Genomic DNA, 15,264 nt, shown 5'->3' on the forward strand with positions numbered 1-15,264 from the left:
AATATTTATATATTTTCTCGTCATACTTATGATATACTGAGTGACACTAGATGTTGCGAATCCATGTAATACAATTTTCCTGTCAATGTCAACGTTTGCCTTTCTGTCTTTGATTGTACGTTTCTGTTGCTGAGTCTGATGCAGTTGTAACATCCCAAGTATCTGTATCAATCTCAATATGATGTTGTAAAGTTTTATTTTGTCCTTCCCCTTTGTTAAGAATATTCATATTCCTCCAAGACTTTCGAAATTCCTCACACAAAAGGTTAATACATTCGGCGGTCGATTACTCGATATAGACCAAACATCCCAAACATCATGTGTGAAATATGCCACTATTTATATGTAATATGTCAAACGGTCGTTCTGCGCTTGTTACCTGACGCCCACAATAGGGTATAATGTATTATAGCCACATGTACAAGCGATGATGTGATGATTTCATTTTTATTTTATGCAGTTATACCACTCTCCGCCTCGTGCCCATTGTTCTAACCATGCTCTCTAATTTCCATAACCGAATATTTTATTATATACCACCTGGCTTTCTTTTGTTTAAAAAGTGTCCGATTTACAAGTTCTTTTGTTTAAAAGTGTCCGATTTACTAGTAAATCGGACAGTTCTTTTGTTAAAAACTGTCCGGTTTACTAGTAAATCGGACACTTTTAAACAAAAGAACTTGTAAAATGGACACTTTTTAAACAAAAGAAAGTCACGTGGCGACGAGTAAAAAAAACAAATGCGAGACATTATACCAGAAGAAATTTATTTCACCATCAAGTACAGAGTAAAGACACTTTAAAAGAATCACCGGTCTGAATTAATTTTGCACGACTGTACATCTCAAAACCAATTACAGGTCACCGTGAAATAACGGTATTGATTGCAAATATCACTTCTGTGTTAAGGTTATTGTTATCACGATCATTCGAAGCTGAAATTTAAGACTTCCAAGTCAGTTATTAACACTGAATGTAGAGGTTTCAGTCGCCTTTGGTAAAGTTAAATCTAGCTACAGGCAAACACACACGCAGTACCACAGTCATTGTGGATCTACACGTATTTTTTTTTGTACTTGCAGTTTCTCTTGCGCCTTTCTCTGACGTGGCTGTGTAGCTTGGTCTTCCGATTGTGGCCGTTAGCACTGGCGTGACAGGGGGACTTTTCTTTTCCATCTTGGCTTTGGTAGTTGAAGTGCACCGGATACAGCTTTCATTTGTACTTCATCCGCCATATCGATATATGTAGAGCGACTCGGCAATATCGTGTATGCTGCTCAAAGTTTTCGACCCAAATGAGCAAAGCGTGACTCTAACGTCGATCTGCAAACACCTTTTCACTTCATTCAACCAACCAATCAATCAAACATAATTCATACAATTCAAATCAAACCAGGTGCGCAACCACGTCATCGCACTACTATAGCAACACATGTCAACTTTGTTTTATCCAATCATGGGTTAGTTTTTATACTTTCGTTCAACAAAGTGTCAAAACGCGTCAATGTTTTCCTGCCAAAGTTTCAACTTGCACTGCACTAAAATTACAAATAAAAACATTCGGCGTGCAAACAAGGCTCTAAAACTCGGCAAATTCGTGGTATAACACGGTCAGCGAACTCGTAGTCGGCGGTTTACGGAATTTAACGGTACAGTTTGCCATAAAACTCCTCGGCCCTGCGGGCCTCGGAGTTTTACTGGCAAACTGTACCGTTAAATTCCGTAAACCGCCTCCTACTCGTCCGCTTACCTATAGTTATACCACTCTCCGCCTCGTGCCATTGTTCTAACCACGCTTAAAGTGTCGTGGCCATTTTCTAATCTTTTTTTAAATGTCCGATTTACAAGTTCTTTTGTTTAAAAGTATCCGATGTTCCTAGTAAATCGGACAGTTCTTTTTTGTTAAAAACTGTACGGTTTACTAGTAAATCGGACACTTTTAAACAAAAGAACTTGTAAAATGGACACTTTTTAAACAAAAGAAAATCACATGGCGACGACTAAAAAAAACAAATGCGAGACATTAACCAGAAGAAATTTATTTCACCATCAAGTACAGAGTAAAGACACTTTAAAAGAATCACCGGACTAAATTAATTTTTCATGACTGTACATCTCAAAATCAATTACAGGTCACCGTGAAATAACGGATTTGATTGCAAATATCACTTCTGTGTTAGGGTTATTGTTATCATGATCATTCGAAGCTGAAATTTAAGACTTCAAAGTCAGTTGTCAAACACTGAATGTGGAGATTTCAGTCGCCTTTGGTAAATTTAAATCTAGCTATAGGAAACACACGCAGTACCACAGTCATTGTGGATCTAGACATATTGTTTTTATGTACTTGCAGTTTCTGTTGCGCCTTTCTCTGACGTGGCTGTGTAGCTTGGTCTTCCGATTGTGGCCGTTAGCACTGGCGTGACAGGGGACTTTTCTTTTCCATCTTTGGCTTTGGTAGTTGAGTGCACCGGATACAGCTTTCATTTGTACTTCATCCGCCATATCGAACTACGTAGAGCGACTCGGCAATTGCATGTATGCTGCTCAAAGTTTTCGACCCAAATGAGCAGAGCGTGACTCTAACGTCGATCTGCAAACACCTTTTCACTTCATTCAACCAACCAATCAAGCAAACATAATTCATACAATTCAAATAAAACCAGGTGCTCAACCACGTCATCGCACTACAATAGCAACACATGTCAACTTTGTTTTATCCAATCATGGGTTATTTTTTATACTTTCATTCAACAAGGTGTCAAAACGCGTCAATGTTTTCCTGCCAAAGTTTCAACGTGCACTGCACTAAAATTACAAATAAAAACTTTCGGCGTGCAAACAAGGCTCTAAAACTCGGCAAATTCGTGGTATAACACGGTAAGCGAACTCGTAGTCGGCGGTTTACGGAATTTAACGGTACAGTTTGCCATAAAACTCCTCGGCCCTGCGGGCCTCGGAGTTTTACTGGCAAACTGTACCGTTAAATTCCGTAAACCGCCTCCTACTCGTCCGCTTACCTATAGATATAACCAACGCAATCCATCGTAATCCATTTAATGAGGGAATAAAAAGCCAATTCTCCACGGTCCATCATCTAATCTGTAATATCTTCTCACTTCCACGGCCCGTATGATGCTAAAGCAGAGTGTTATAAATAATAACACAAATTACTTCAAGTGCAAAATAAAGATATCTGTTACTTAATTTTTATGCATCCTGCAATCTTCAGACAGAAGAAGTGAAAGGGTTCTTAGCTCGTCACTCTCGTTTATATGTTCGGGAAGTACCATTTTATTTACAGGTGGTGTTAAAATTTGATAAAAGTATATTTCTTTTGGTGGCGACATTTTGAAACTAACTCAGAGTGTTTGTTTAACAGCATAGATTTGTCAGCATTGATAGTAATAATTATAATAATAATAATAACAAGGCAGTATTGCTGAAGGCAATGAGTACTTGGGCCGTGATAGAGTAATTTTGAGGACAATATATACTACTATTCAAATATGGTCTTGAATTTCCTCCTCTCAATTAGGCATTTGATTAACTGGTTATTAAACGAAGCGATGGCATGACAACAGCAAAATATGTCTAGCAACTTTTGTGGAGTTTGAGGCAGGGGTTCTTTATTTATAGTGGAAATTGCTTAAACTCCTTATATATTCAAATTACAGCAAATTTTTTTTGTTCTCGATGGTAGATGTCTAATATTTAGATGGGCATATTTAGATTTCTACCCTATAGTTATCCCTATATACCAAAAATCGGACATCCAGCTCTATTGGCTTGCTCAGAATTAGACATGCGCATAATTAATGAGGTACAATATGTGGTGTCATAAGGTGTCCCATCATACCAAATATGAAGGATGTAGCACTTGTGGTTACTGAGTTGTGGACAAATATATATATTTGAGGTCAAAGGTCATTGAGGTCACGTGACATTTGTCAAAATAATTGTATTGCTAAGTTATTCCTATATACCAAAAATCAGACCTCTAGCTCTATTGGCTCGCTCAAAATTAGATATGCGCATAATTAATGAGGTACAATATGTGGTGTCATAAGGTGTCTTATCATACCAAATATGAAGGATGTAGCACTTGTGGTTACTGAGTTGTGGACAGATATATATATATTTGAGGTCAAAGGTCATAGAGGTCATGTCACATTTTGTCATAATAATTGTATTGCTAAGTTATTCCTATATACCAAAAATCAGACCTCTAGCTCTATTGGCTCGCTCAAAATAAGATATGCGCATAATTAATGAGGTACAATATATGGTGTCATAAGGTGTCCTATCATACCAAATATGAAGGGTGTAGCACTTGTGGTTACTGAGTTGTGGACAAATATGTATATTTGAGGTCAAAGGTCATTGAGGTCACGTGACGTTTTGTCAAACAAATCATATTGTTAACTTATCCCTATATACCAAAAATCAGACCTCTAGCTCTATTGGCTCGCATAAAATTAGATATGCGCATAATTAATGGGGTACAATATGTGGCGTCATAAGGTGTCCCATCATACCAAATATGAAAGGTTTAGCACTTGTGGTTACTGAGTTATGGACAATAATGTATATTTGAGGTCAAAGGTCACCAAGGTCACATGATATTTTGTCAAAGAGGTCTGAGATATCTGCGTGAACCGATGGACTCACTGATGGACTCACGGACGGATATGACCCAATCTATAAGCCCCCTGGACTTTATCCGTGGGGACAAAAAACTGTGTCACTGCATCCTTTAGGCAATATGAATACGATGAGAAACTAAATTTTTATTTTTCTTGGCCTTATACATTGGAGTCTATGGAGAACTGCCTTATACATGGGAGTCTATGGAGGTGTAAACTAAAAAGTCCTCTAACACGGCCAAATTCGATCGCATTGTGAAACAAATCGACGTGCATCTGTATGGGGTCGGGTACTATTCTTGTGCAAAGTTTGAAAGAAATTGACCTGGGCATGTCTGAGATATCTGCGTGAACGGACGGACGGACGGACTGACATGACCAAACCTATAACTCCCCCAGGACTTCGTCCGTGGGCACTAAAAACAACTCAACAGTTATTACAGCTACACCGGCGGTAGGTTCATATCCAGAGCCCCGTACGGTCTGCCGCCGTCGCTTGAAAACAATCTCATAAACCTGGCAACTGTGTATGGGCAGCTGGATACTTGACTTCCCGGAGAAGGCGAGCTGTCACGTTCAAGCTCAGGATTATTTGTCGATCAAATTTCAGTAAATTTACCTTACCTAGATGAAATTTTGTCTATAGGCTGAAATTTCGCCGAAGTTTGACAAAATTGCATAGATTTTTCAGGTTCATATCCGACATTTTTGAGTTTAGAGTGCAGACAGAATGGAAATAAGTTTTGAGGCAACATGGCTGCGACCCCATGTTGACCCTAGCCCTGCGTAGGATGCTATGTGCTACAGCTAACACACAGCATCGTACGCAGGGCTAGCGAGAGAGTTGCCGACATCGACGGTTATTTACGAGAAGTGAATAAAAGACTGTCATTTTTGGAAGCGATCGAGTAGCTGAGGTAGGCTGGGATACGACTTGGGCCCAAGAACGCTGAATTTCGGCAGTAATTTGGCTTTTTACGTCAAGTCCCAAAATGGATTTGAAGTCACCGACCCTACGTACGGGTCTTTGCAGGGCTGTAGCTGTGGTGAGCGGGGCGATCAGCTGTAGCGGAACACACAGCATCGTACGCAGGGCTAGTTGACCCCAAGTGAAAATGTGTTCGCGATCAAATCTTCCTATATTTTTTTCAGAATTTTCGACAAAATCATTGCTTCTTAAATCTTTTGTAAAATATAAAATACTAAAATAAAAATGCGATGTGCCATGTCTCCAGATTTCTAAAATATCGTTCGTTGACCGTTCGACGGAATATTCATTTCGCAAACTTGTGACGCAGTTGAAATTCAATACTGACCGCCAAATAATCTTAATGAGACGAGATCATTCTAGACATCCTCCAAATTATCCAACCATTCGCGTTAGAGTTCAGCTCGCTTAGAGTATCATAACATTCTTCGGCCTTCGTTTAGATCGACCCTAATCTCTCCCATTTGGGAAATAAATACACAAGCTACCTTGACAAAACTCCGTGCACCATCCAGGACCAAACGCACTACAAATCTGTCTTGACGTCATCATCTCCTTACATGGTAATCGGAATACCGTATTTTTTTAGCAAAGGAGACACAGAATACGTCGGAGTATTCAGTTTCAAAACGTATTACATTGTGTGATGTTGTCCAAAAAAGGTAATGTTACTGCAGTGGTATAAATTACAAAACACAAAAGTTCAAATCAGTTTATTTTGGACTGGCTTTACCCAATATTTCATATTGTTTCTTATGCCAGATTTGACCACTTGCTTACTGGCGACCCCTTTACATGCAAATTTTGTGTCAAATGGTGTGTTCTCCTGGAAAAACAAACGTACGATTTCTATATGAAGGAGGCGAAATTTGCCCTCAAAACTCGAAACCACCCCTTTTATATGGGGTGTACCTAGCTATTTTGAACGAGCTTCTCGAATCTGCAGCTCTATTTCGAAATGATGGTCTGGTTTTCTCAGCTCAAGGATAAGTGTTCTCCATCGCTGTGGGCATTACTATTCTCAACTGGGGGTACAGTTTCCAGTCGTAATGATTTCATTGTGTCCGGGATATAAAACCTTTCCTTTTTACACTTTTGCTTTGATTAAAACTAGTCCACATCTTGTCAGCGATTAAACATGTTTCAAGTTTAAATGTTAAATTCTGGTCTCGAGCCCTCTTGTTCGACCAAACTGAAATTACCCCTCCCACTTTGGCTCGTCCAGTGGGTGTAGCAAGGGTCGTGCCATCGCCTAGGAAACGGAGGGTGCATTAATTGTTGCATTTCGATGCACATTTTGATTATATTCAGAAGATTTTGTGGCAAAAACTCAGATAGAGAAGCATTAATATTCACATCTCACTTATTCAAGACTGGCTGAGAGCAGCACTTCCATTCAGTTAACATCATTACGCCATTTATTATGCCAAGAAAGATGAAGCCAAGACATTTTGCCCTCCCTGGTCTCAGCCAGAAATGGTTATACCTTACAGAGTTTTTTCCCACGGAATGAAAACAAATGTACTTGGGCTGAGGCCCAAGTACAATAATAATAATAATAATAATTTATTCATTTATAAAGCGACTAAATCCACACAAATAGTGTGATCAGAGACGCTGTGTAAAATACAATCAATTTTTAAAAAGTGACAAGAATTAAAAACAAAAATAAATCAGTACAATGGATGAGTTCAGTTAAAAGCAGAATTAAAAAGAAATGTTTGAAGACTTGATTTAAAACTATAGGCAGGCTTGGGGAGCGACGAACCTCAATTGGAAGGTTGTTCCATAAAAAGGGGGGCAGTAATACTGAAGGCACGGTCCCCATATTTCTTTGTGCGCGACCTGCTTTGACACAATTTAAATTGGTCAACGGACCTTAGATTACGGGTTGGGAATTACAAATTAACCATGCTAGAAAGATAACTTGGACCGAGTGAATGGATACATTTATAGGTGAGGATAAGAATCTTAAAAACAATACGTTGAGAAACAGGCAGCCAATGCAACTGAAACAAAATCGGGGTGATATGCTCAGTGACTCTTGAGCGAGTTACAATTCTAGCAGCTATATTCTGGATACGTTGAATGCGATTAATTGAGTATTGCGGAAGACCATAGAGAAGAGAATTACATGAATACAAAATGTGTAGCTTTTCTGATATACAAAGATTACATCGCTCACTTATGTTAGAATAACTCTGTGGTCGGTATATCTATCAAAACACGAATTTTCCCGATTTTGTACAGTGCCAAAAAGGCAGCTTTACAAGTGTTATTTGTTTGACTTGCCATAGAACACCAAGATCTTTTACTGTGATTGATGGGGTAACATCGAACGTACCGATATTGAGACTGTCAAGTTTAGTCACATCTCTTATAAAACGCGATGAAAAGTGAACTACCTCAGTTTTTCATCGTTTAGGATCAGCGTATTTGACCTCATCAAACTTAACATCGTCTGGACTATTACAAACATCATAAATCTGAGAATCGTCAGCGTAAAGCACGTAATCTAGGCCATGGGAAGAAATGATATCATCAAGAGGAGTTGTGCACGTGCAAAGAGTAAAAAGTAAAGGTCCTAGGACAGAACCTTGTGGGACACCAAATCGTAGAACAGCATCTTGCGATATCGTGGAATTAATACAAACACGTTGAACACGGCCTGTCAAATAGGAACGAAACCACTGTAAGGCTGAACCTGTTATTCCAAAACGACACTGTAATCTATTGAGAAGAATTTCATGGTCCAGAGTATCAAAAGCAGCTGATAAATCCAGCATAACCAAAATGAAATCCTTTCGTGAATCTAATGCTGTCATGATATCATTATGAACCCCTAAGCAATGCAGTTTCAGTACTGTGATTTTCACGATAAGCTGACTGGCATTTTGCATACAATTTATTTTTTTCAATTGATCCGCAAATACGCTCTAAACATTTGGACAGAAAACATAAATTTGAAAGTGGCCTATAATTTTTAAGAAAGTTGTTGTTAAGACTGGATTTCTTTCTCAAAGGCTTTATAAATGCAGTTTTAAAAACGTGCGGAACAGTACCTGATAAAAGCAAGCTGTTAAAAAGATGAGTTATAAACGGTGCAATTTCATAAATACAATTTTTAAAAACTTCAGTTGGTAAAATATCTAAACTGCACGATTTAGAAGATGATTTTCAAACTAACTTTAAAAATCATTGTCATTGACCGGGCTGAAAGATGATAACGAATAGTTGAAAAACGGATAAATCGCATTGTCAATCACTGGAACTAGGCGCTGGGCCGTCTCTGTATTTCTATACTTTCTGCTTGAAGAATTTCAAGAAAACATCATTAGGAGGGATATTATCGGCTAAATTGTTGCACTGGTCTTCTTCGATCCAGTCAGCTCATCAACGATCGCGAAAAGTCCTTTAGAGTCCGCAGTATTTATTCCATCCCGATAGTAATCAGACTTTACTTCATCCGCTCGTCGATTGTATTGTAATCGCGCAGAAATGAATATTTCATGATGCAAAACGAGACGAGAGCACAACCACTCTCGTCTATGTTGGCGGAGCTTCCTCCTCATAGTCATCAGTTCTTCACTATACCACGGTGTCCCCGGCTTGTCAGTGAATGTTTTATACGTTATCGGCACCAGATCACTGAGAAGTTCAGAAACAGTCGCATTATTTCCTGTACAAAGATCGTCTACATCCATAGTTTGATTAAATTGTTACAGTAGACTGACAACGCCAGAGATATCTTTGACTTCAACTGTTCGCGATCGCGCGATCAATCGATCGAAAATTTCGTCTTGACCTAGTCACTTTTACATTTGGTGGTCGAGAAACAGTCATCTTAAATGAACCAGACTGTGGTCCGACGCAAGTATGTCCGAAACACCAACTTCGGCCAATAATCGATCATATGAGCGTGTTATCAGCAGATCGAGAATGTGTCGAGACACGTGGGTTGGTTGTTTTACATACTGCTGAAGATTCTTTGAATTCAGTTGATCAATGACTTTACTTTTATCAGATGACTCTGGATCATTCATATGAAAATTGAAATCTCCGGCAATCAATAAGTGTAAAGGTATTGGAACGACGATGTCCAGTAGAACTGAAAATTCTGATCGGAAATCGTTCTTTGAATTCAAGTTTTTCTTGGATTTCGGTGGACGATAGAGTATGATCAGACGTAAGCATGTACAACCAGATCGTAGACAAATATGAAGCGATTCAAAGGAATTAAAGGCATGTATTTTTTTGTCAGTTACTGTCAAGTTAGACCGTAAAAGAAGTGCAACTGCTCCGCCTCGGTGATTAGATCGTGACTATTGATGGTCAGAAAAGCCAGTAAGGCCAAAGTAATTAAATTCTTTGTTTTGCGTCCCCACCCGCTTAGGTTTTTAAGGTTTTCATGGAAAACACACTGTGTATTTGAATCATTCTCGCAGGCCAGAGCAATAATTTCCGCTCCGCTGACCTACGCGGGCGTTGGGTGATAAGACTTGCCGAAGAGGGCGTGGTGTACGACGATGATTTGAATAGGAAATTTTAGGACATAATCGCTTAGCTTTTCTGAACTAAAATTTTGTTACAATTCTTTATTTGCTGCAATCAAATTACATTGTGTTAATTTTCTTGTGTGTGTTTTTCAGCCGCTTAGACGCGTACCTTTTCCCATTTAGAGTGGACGCAAAACAAAGAATTTAATTACTTTGGCCTAATGGAAGATAACAATTCTGCAATAACAGGGTCGTCCTTGTTCTTGAGCCACGTCTCATGAGAAAATCAAACTTTTCTTCTATCAGTGTTGTAGCGATGCTACCAATCTTAGCGGTCAATGAGCGCGCATTCCATATATATAGTGCACCTGTTAATTCTCAGTTTGGTTCCATTTGAAGATTTTTTGGGGGATATTCACCAAATTATAGAAAGATTTCCTGATCGGCTTGATGGTTTCTGTCCGAGTATTCGATACTATAGTTTCAATGGGCCACTTTGTACGGTGACGGAATCCAGCTTTGGTTCCGCAAGGATGAGATGCATGTTGAATTTTGCGTCACTGTGGTATTGTTCCATCCCATTGACAGCAAGGCACTATACGTGACATCTTCAGAACGCTAGAAGACTTGGCCAACGCCATGATGACCGACAACGAACACAAGGTCCAGAAACACAGTCAAAAACGATAAAAAACAGCAACATGTCCGATATTAGACAGCACAGATGGAGATATAAACGATATAGATGTAGAATAAAACAATACGGTTACTAAAACTGCTGAAAAACTAAAAGTTGAAGAGCGCAACAAAACACGTCTTGGCGGCCGGGATAATCGCCCTCCTGTATCTCAGACACTTCTTTAAAACTTGGTACAAGGATAATACACTAAGGCACACATATGAAAGTCAATTAAGCAATCACCTCGGCCGCAGTCATACATGAGATTTGGTAAAATTTGCGACATATTACACGATCTAGCTGATATGCGAGTGCTATATGCAGCAAATTGTGCCGAAATCGTGTGTATACCTGACTGCGACCGGGGTTATTGCTATTAGGCCAAAATAAAAATATGTGCTGTTCCGATTACCCGACCTACCCCAATTTTATCCCCCCGACCCTAGACTTTTTAGAGCTTCGTAAACCCGGAAGTAAAAATAATGATATGAAAAAACGTGAAACGCATGAAATTACAGCTAGTTTTCAATCGGGTTCGAACCCACAACATACAGCATCAGTCGCCTAGCATGAAACTAATTTTAGTTCGATTTTGATACTTTTTGATCTACTTCAATAAAATGTTGTTGAAACAATACCACGCGTAAATTTCCGTACGCTGATTTTGCATATGAATGCCTATCAGCAAGTTGAGAGTTACGTTCACAAAAGTTCGTTGCCCTAGCCCATGGAGGTAGCCTAGCCCGATAAGGTTTCTGTGTCACATCATCTCTGCACGATCGAGAAAAGGAGACAAACTGAAGGTTTTATGCATAATATGAATGTCCATAACATTGAAAATAATTCTGATAGCAAAATTGACACGAAACATTGGACTTAATATTGGACTTTACTGGTACAGAAACGTGCTCAGTGCAGACTGAACAAGCATGAACAAGCTGTGGTGTCAATGGGCACATGGGCCCGGTTTTTGAATTCAGTGAACAGACACTGACTCATTTTTCAGAGCAAATAAACCCTAAAATTAACTGTCGGTGACAACCAACCTTTCTGTTTGTTATTTTCCCCATTCTAAAATGACTGAAAAAAGCAACTGGAGCAAATCTGACATCGAGAAAAACTCAACTCCGCATTCAAATCAAAACAAAGGATCTGACCCTCTAAGTTGTTCGTTTTAGCTCTACTGAGTCTGCGCACAAAACTACAAGACCAGCTAGGTCACTACAAAAACACAGCTCACTGGTTTGCAAAGGGCAATGTTGATCCAAACTTACAGTAGTGAGGGATGATATACGCACAGTAAAAACGTGACAAACAAGCACATTATTTTTTCAGAAGCTACAAAACATTCTTTTATAACTACAATAGATTTTTTTCTTGGCTTGTGTAGTGCAGACAGTGCAGTAAAAAATGAAAAAATCCCTTGAAGGTACAATGGGAATGGCTGGCTGTTGTTAATTTTGATGTTTGAATGTACATTAAGCCCTATGAAAGCAAACTTACAGAATATGTGCAAAAAAACGTACAGAATATTTAAACATGAGGGAATATGCTACAATTTTTAGGGATATTAAAACTTATGAATATTAATGAGCGGTCCGCCTCTCTTGGAAGCCCTATACATTCACAACAGTGACACCCAAATTTGTTGACTTTGAAAAAATCTTATAGAGGATGGTGTTTGGAGCCAGCAGCTTGGATTGTGTAAACAAGTGATTTATGGCTTGTAGTATGTACATCACAAGTGACATCACTGCAACATTAAAACTTACATAAGATGTCCTCAAATGTTTCAGTTAAATCCCCCCAAAATTTTAAAATCCCCCTGAAAAATTCCAGGAGAGGGGGACCAATCCCCCCTGGTATAGTATCCTAGATGAAACACTGCATTGATGACCGTAAATATTGTGTTGTGTCAGTTCTTACAAGTCAGACTTACCTGTGGATAAACAGTTCACTTTCCTGTCAAAGAATTGTAATTTAGCCATATCAATTTCCGTGGCAGTCTAATAAACCACAAATTTCAATTCTACTGATGAATATTTTATTTTAATAAATTGGTATTCAATTTGAGTGCGTTTCATGAGGAAATTGTTCACTGTTAGTTTGTTTGAACGCGTACAAAATGCACATTGAGAAATAAAAAAAAATGAAAAAAAAAAAAAAAAATTTCCCTACCTACCTACCCTATTTTTGAAAACCATGTAATCGGAACAGCACAATTTTTTTTTTTTTGGCCTTATATCAATTTGTGTCTCTATCGTCTTTTTGGCGTTTTCCTGTCACTATAATAAAATGCGGAAAATGGGTGCCGGAGAGATCGAAAGCTGCAAATTCACCTTCCGAGACCGAGCGTTTGTATGTTTGGATTGCACTGATAACAGATATATAGTATCCAACGACAACACATGCAGACGATAAAAAAGTGACAGTGCAAGTATTTAAGGTGCCAAAAGTAAAGTGAGGCATTTTAAAAAAGATTATGAGAAAGTCTACATTTATGAGAACAAAATACCATTTTTGAATTAACCATTTATTTAATTTATCCATTTATATATTGCTCCAACAATGTCCCTAAAAGCTAAATGCTCTCCCTTTATTGGTTTCCGCATTAACCCTCTTTTTAAGGGGCCCGTTTTAGCACTGCTACAATAGTGTTGTAGCATCGATGAAATGAGCTCTCGTCCAATCAGAATGGTACATGGTAGTATTATATAATGTAAATCGTTTTTCTACATGATCCAATATGACAGCCATTCCGCAATTTTGTTTTCATTTATGTCCGTTCGCCCGGAGGATCTGCGCATGCGTCAGCCTCGCTAACCTCGTGGAAGACGGCTCCAGAAAATAGCTAGAAATTCATCCTGAGGAAGATAGTAGAGGATAAGGAAAATGCCACAAAGGAATCCGAAAGGTAATAAAGGGACTGGAAGGGACGGAAGAAAGGTCAGAAGAGTTGATGAAATGCTCACAACAGACCAAGAGCGAACCGACCTTCGGGACCAAATAATCCAAGATGGCGACCTCCGACGTGCAATGCAGCTGCCAAGCAAGGAACGATCGGACGTTACGACGAAACTGCTATTCTCTATCAATGCAACCATTGCAAAGATAGAACCAATGAAGACAATGCTCGAAGAAACTAACAAAAAGGCGGAGGACCTAGAACACTCGCTCAATCAAGTATACGAACCTATTACTGTATAGATTTTTCTTTAAACATTGCAAAACCATGAAAGCACAGCTAATAATGACAAACTGCCTATTGTTAACTATTATTAGAGTCATAACAAAAGGGCATCTTTAACAGAAAATCCTTGACACAAGGGAAAATAGTTGCATCAATGAGAATGAAAAATATCTTGTTAGTTTTTTCTTTTCTAAAGTATGTCACTGTATCAAATATATTGTGAAATATTAGTGCATGCTGCTTTCTTATAGGCCTACTGAATTCTCATAGAGAAAACAGAAACGTATCAGAAACTTGTAATGCTTTTCATATGAACTGCAGATTTCATAATGATTAGTTCACTTTGCAAAACAGACTTTCAATTTCGGACATAAAGATATTTCTGACATATATCTCTGATATATTAAAGTAGCACGCCTGATGGGCACGTAAAAAATATCAAACACCCAGATATTTCTGATATATATGTCTGATATATGAAAGTCATGCGGTTATAGGGCGTGTTGAATAACATGTCTGATATTTAAAATTATGTATTATAGCCAAAACATGGGACTATGTGCCCGAGGGTAGGTGACCATTCGCCCGACGTAAGGAGGGCAAATGGTCTCCCGTCCCGAGGGTAAAAGGTCCCTTGTTGGGCTATAGTGTTTTTACAACATGTTTCTCTTACAGTTTTCACTCAAAATTTTTACGTTTATTGGCAAATGATAATCAAATACATTTTTTCCATCTTGGACGAAAATCCGTTAAAAATTGGATGATTTTCTTCATCGAAAGGCGCATTGATATATTTAAATTACTGTTATGCGGTTTATCATTTTTATGCAAATTTTCTAAAAAGAGAACTTCCTATATACAAAACATGAAATTTCAACATTTTTATATCCAAAGGTTGTCAAGTTGAAAAAAGTTCATTCAAGTGATGACTATATGCGGCCCGCGACGTCCTTAACAGGCATGGTGTTTAATACATGGTACGTTGTTACAGTAACCATTTGTTTCTTTCAAAGACAGCCAAAAGCTTTTCGTAATGCTATTATAACCTATAGCGTTTTGTTGAAGGTCAAATGAATACCAGTAAATACGGTAATATACATATTTCTCATTTAAACCTAAAACGAGCGAGGGGTTTATTAGGCCCTACCTTACAAATGGAAGGAAGGGCTATCAACCAACTAACAAAAATCATACAGAAAAAGAACATTTCTGTACTTCTACTTTTTGCAGGAGTACAGGGTTTACTGGACTTACGACTTAACTGC

This window comes from Ptychodera flava, chromosome 16 (genome assembly GCF_041260155.1).
Source record: "Ptychodera flava strain L36383 chromosome 16, AS_Pfla_20210202, whole genome shotgun sequence".
In the NCBI taxonomy this organism is placed as follows: Eukaryota; Metazoa; Hemichordata; class Enteropneusta; family Ptychoderidae; genus Ptychodera; species Ptychodera flava.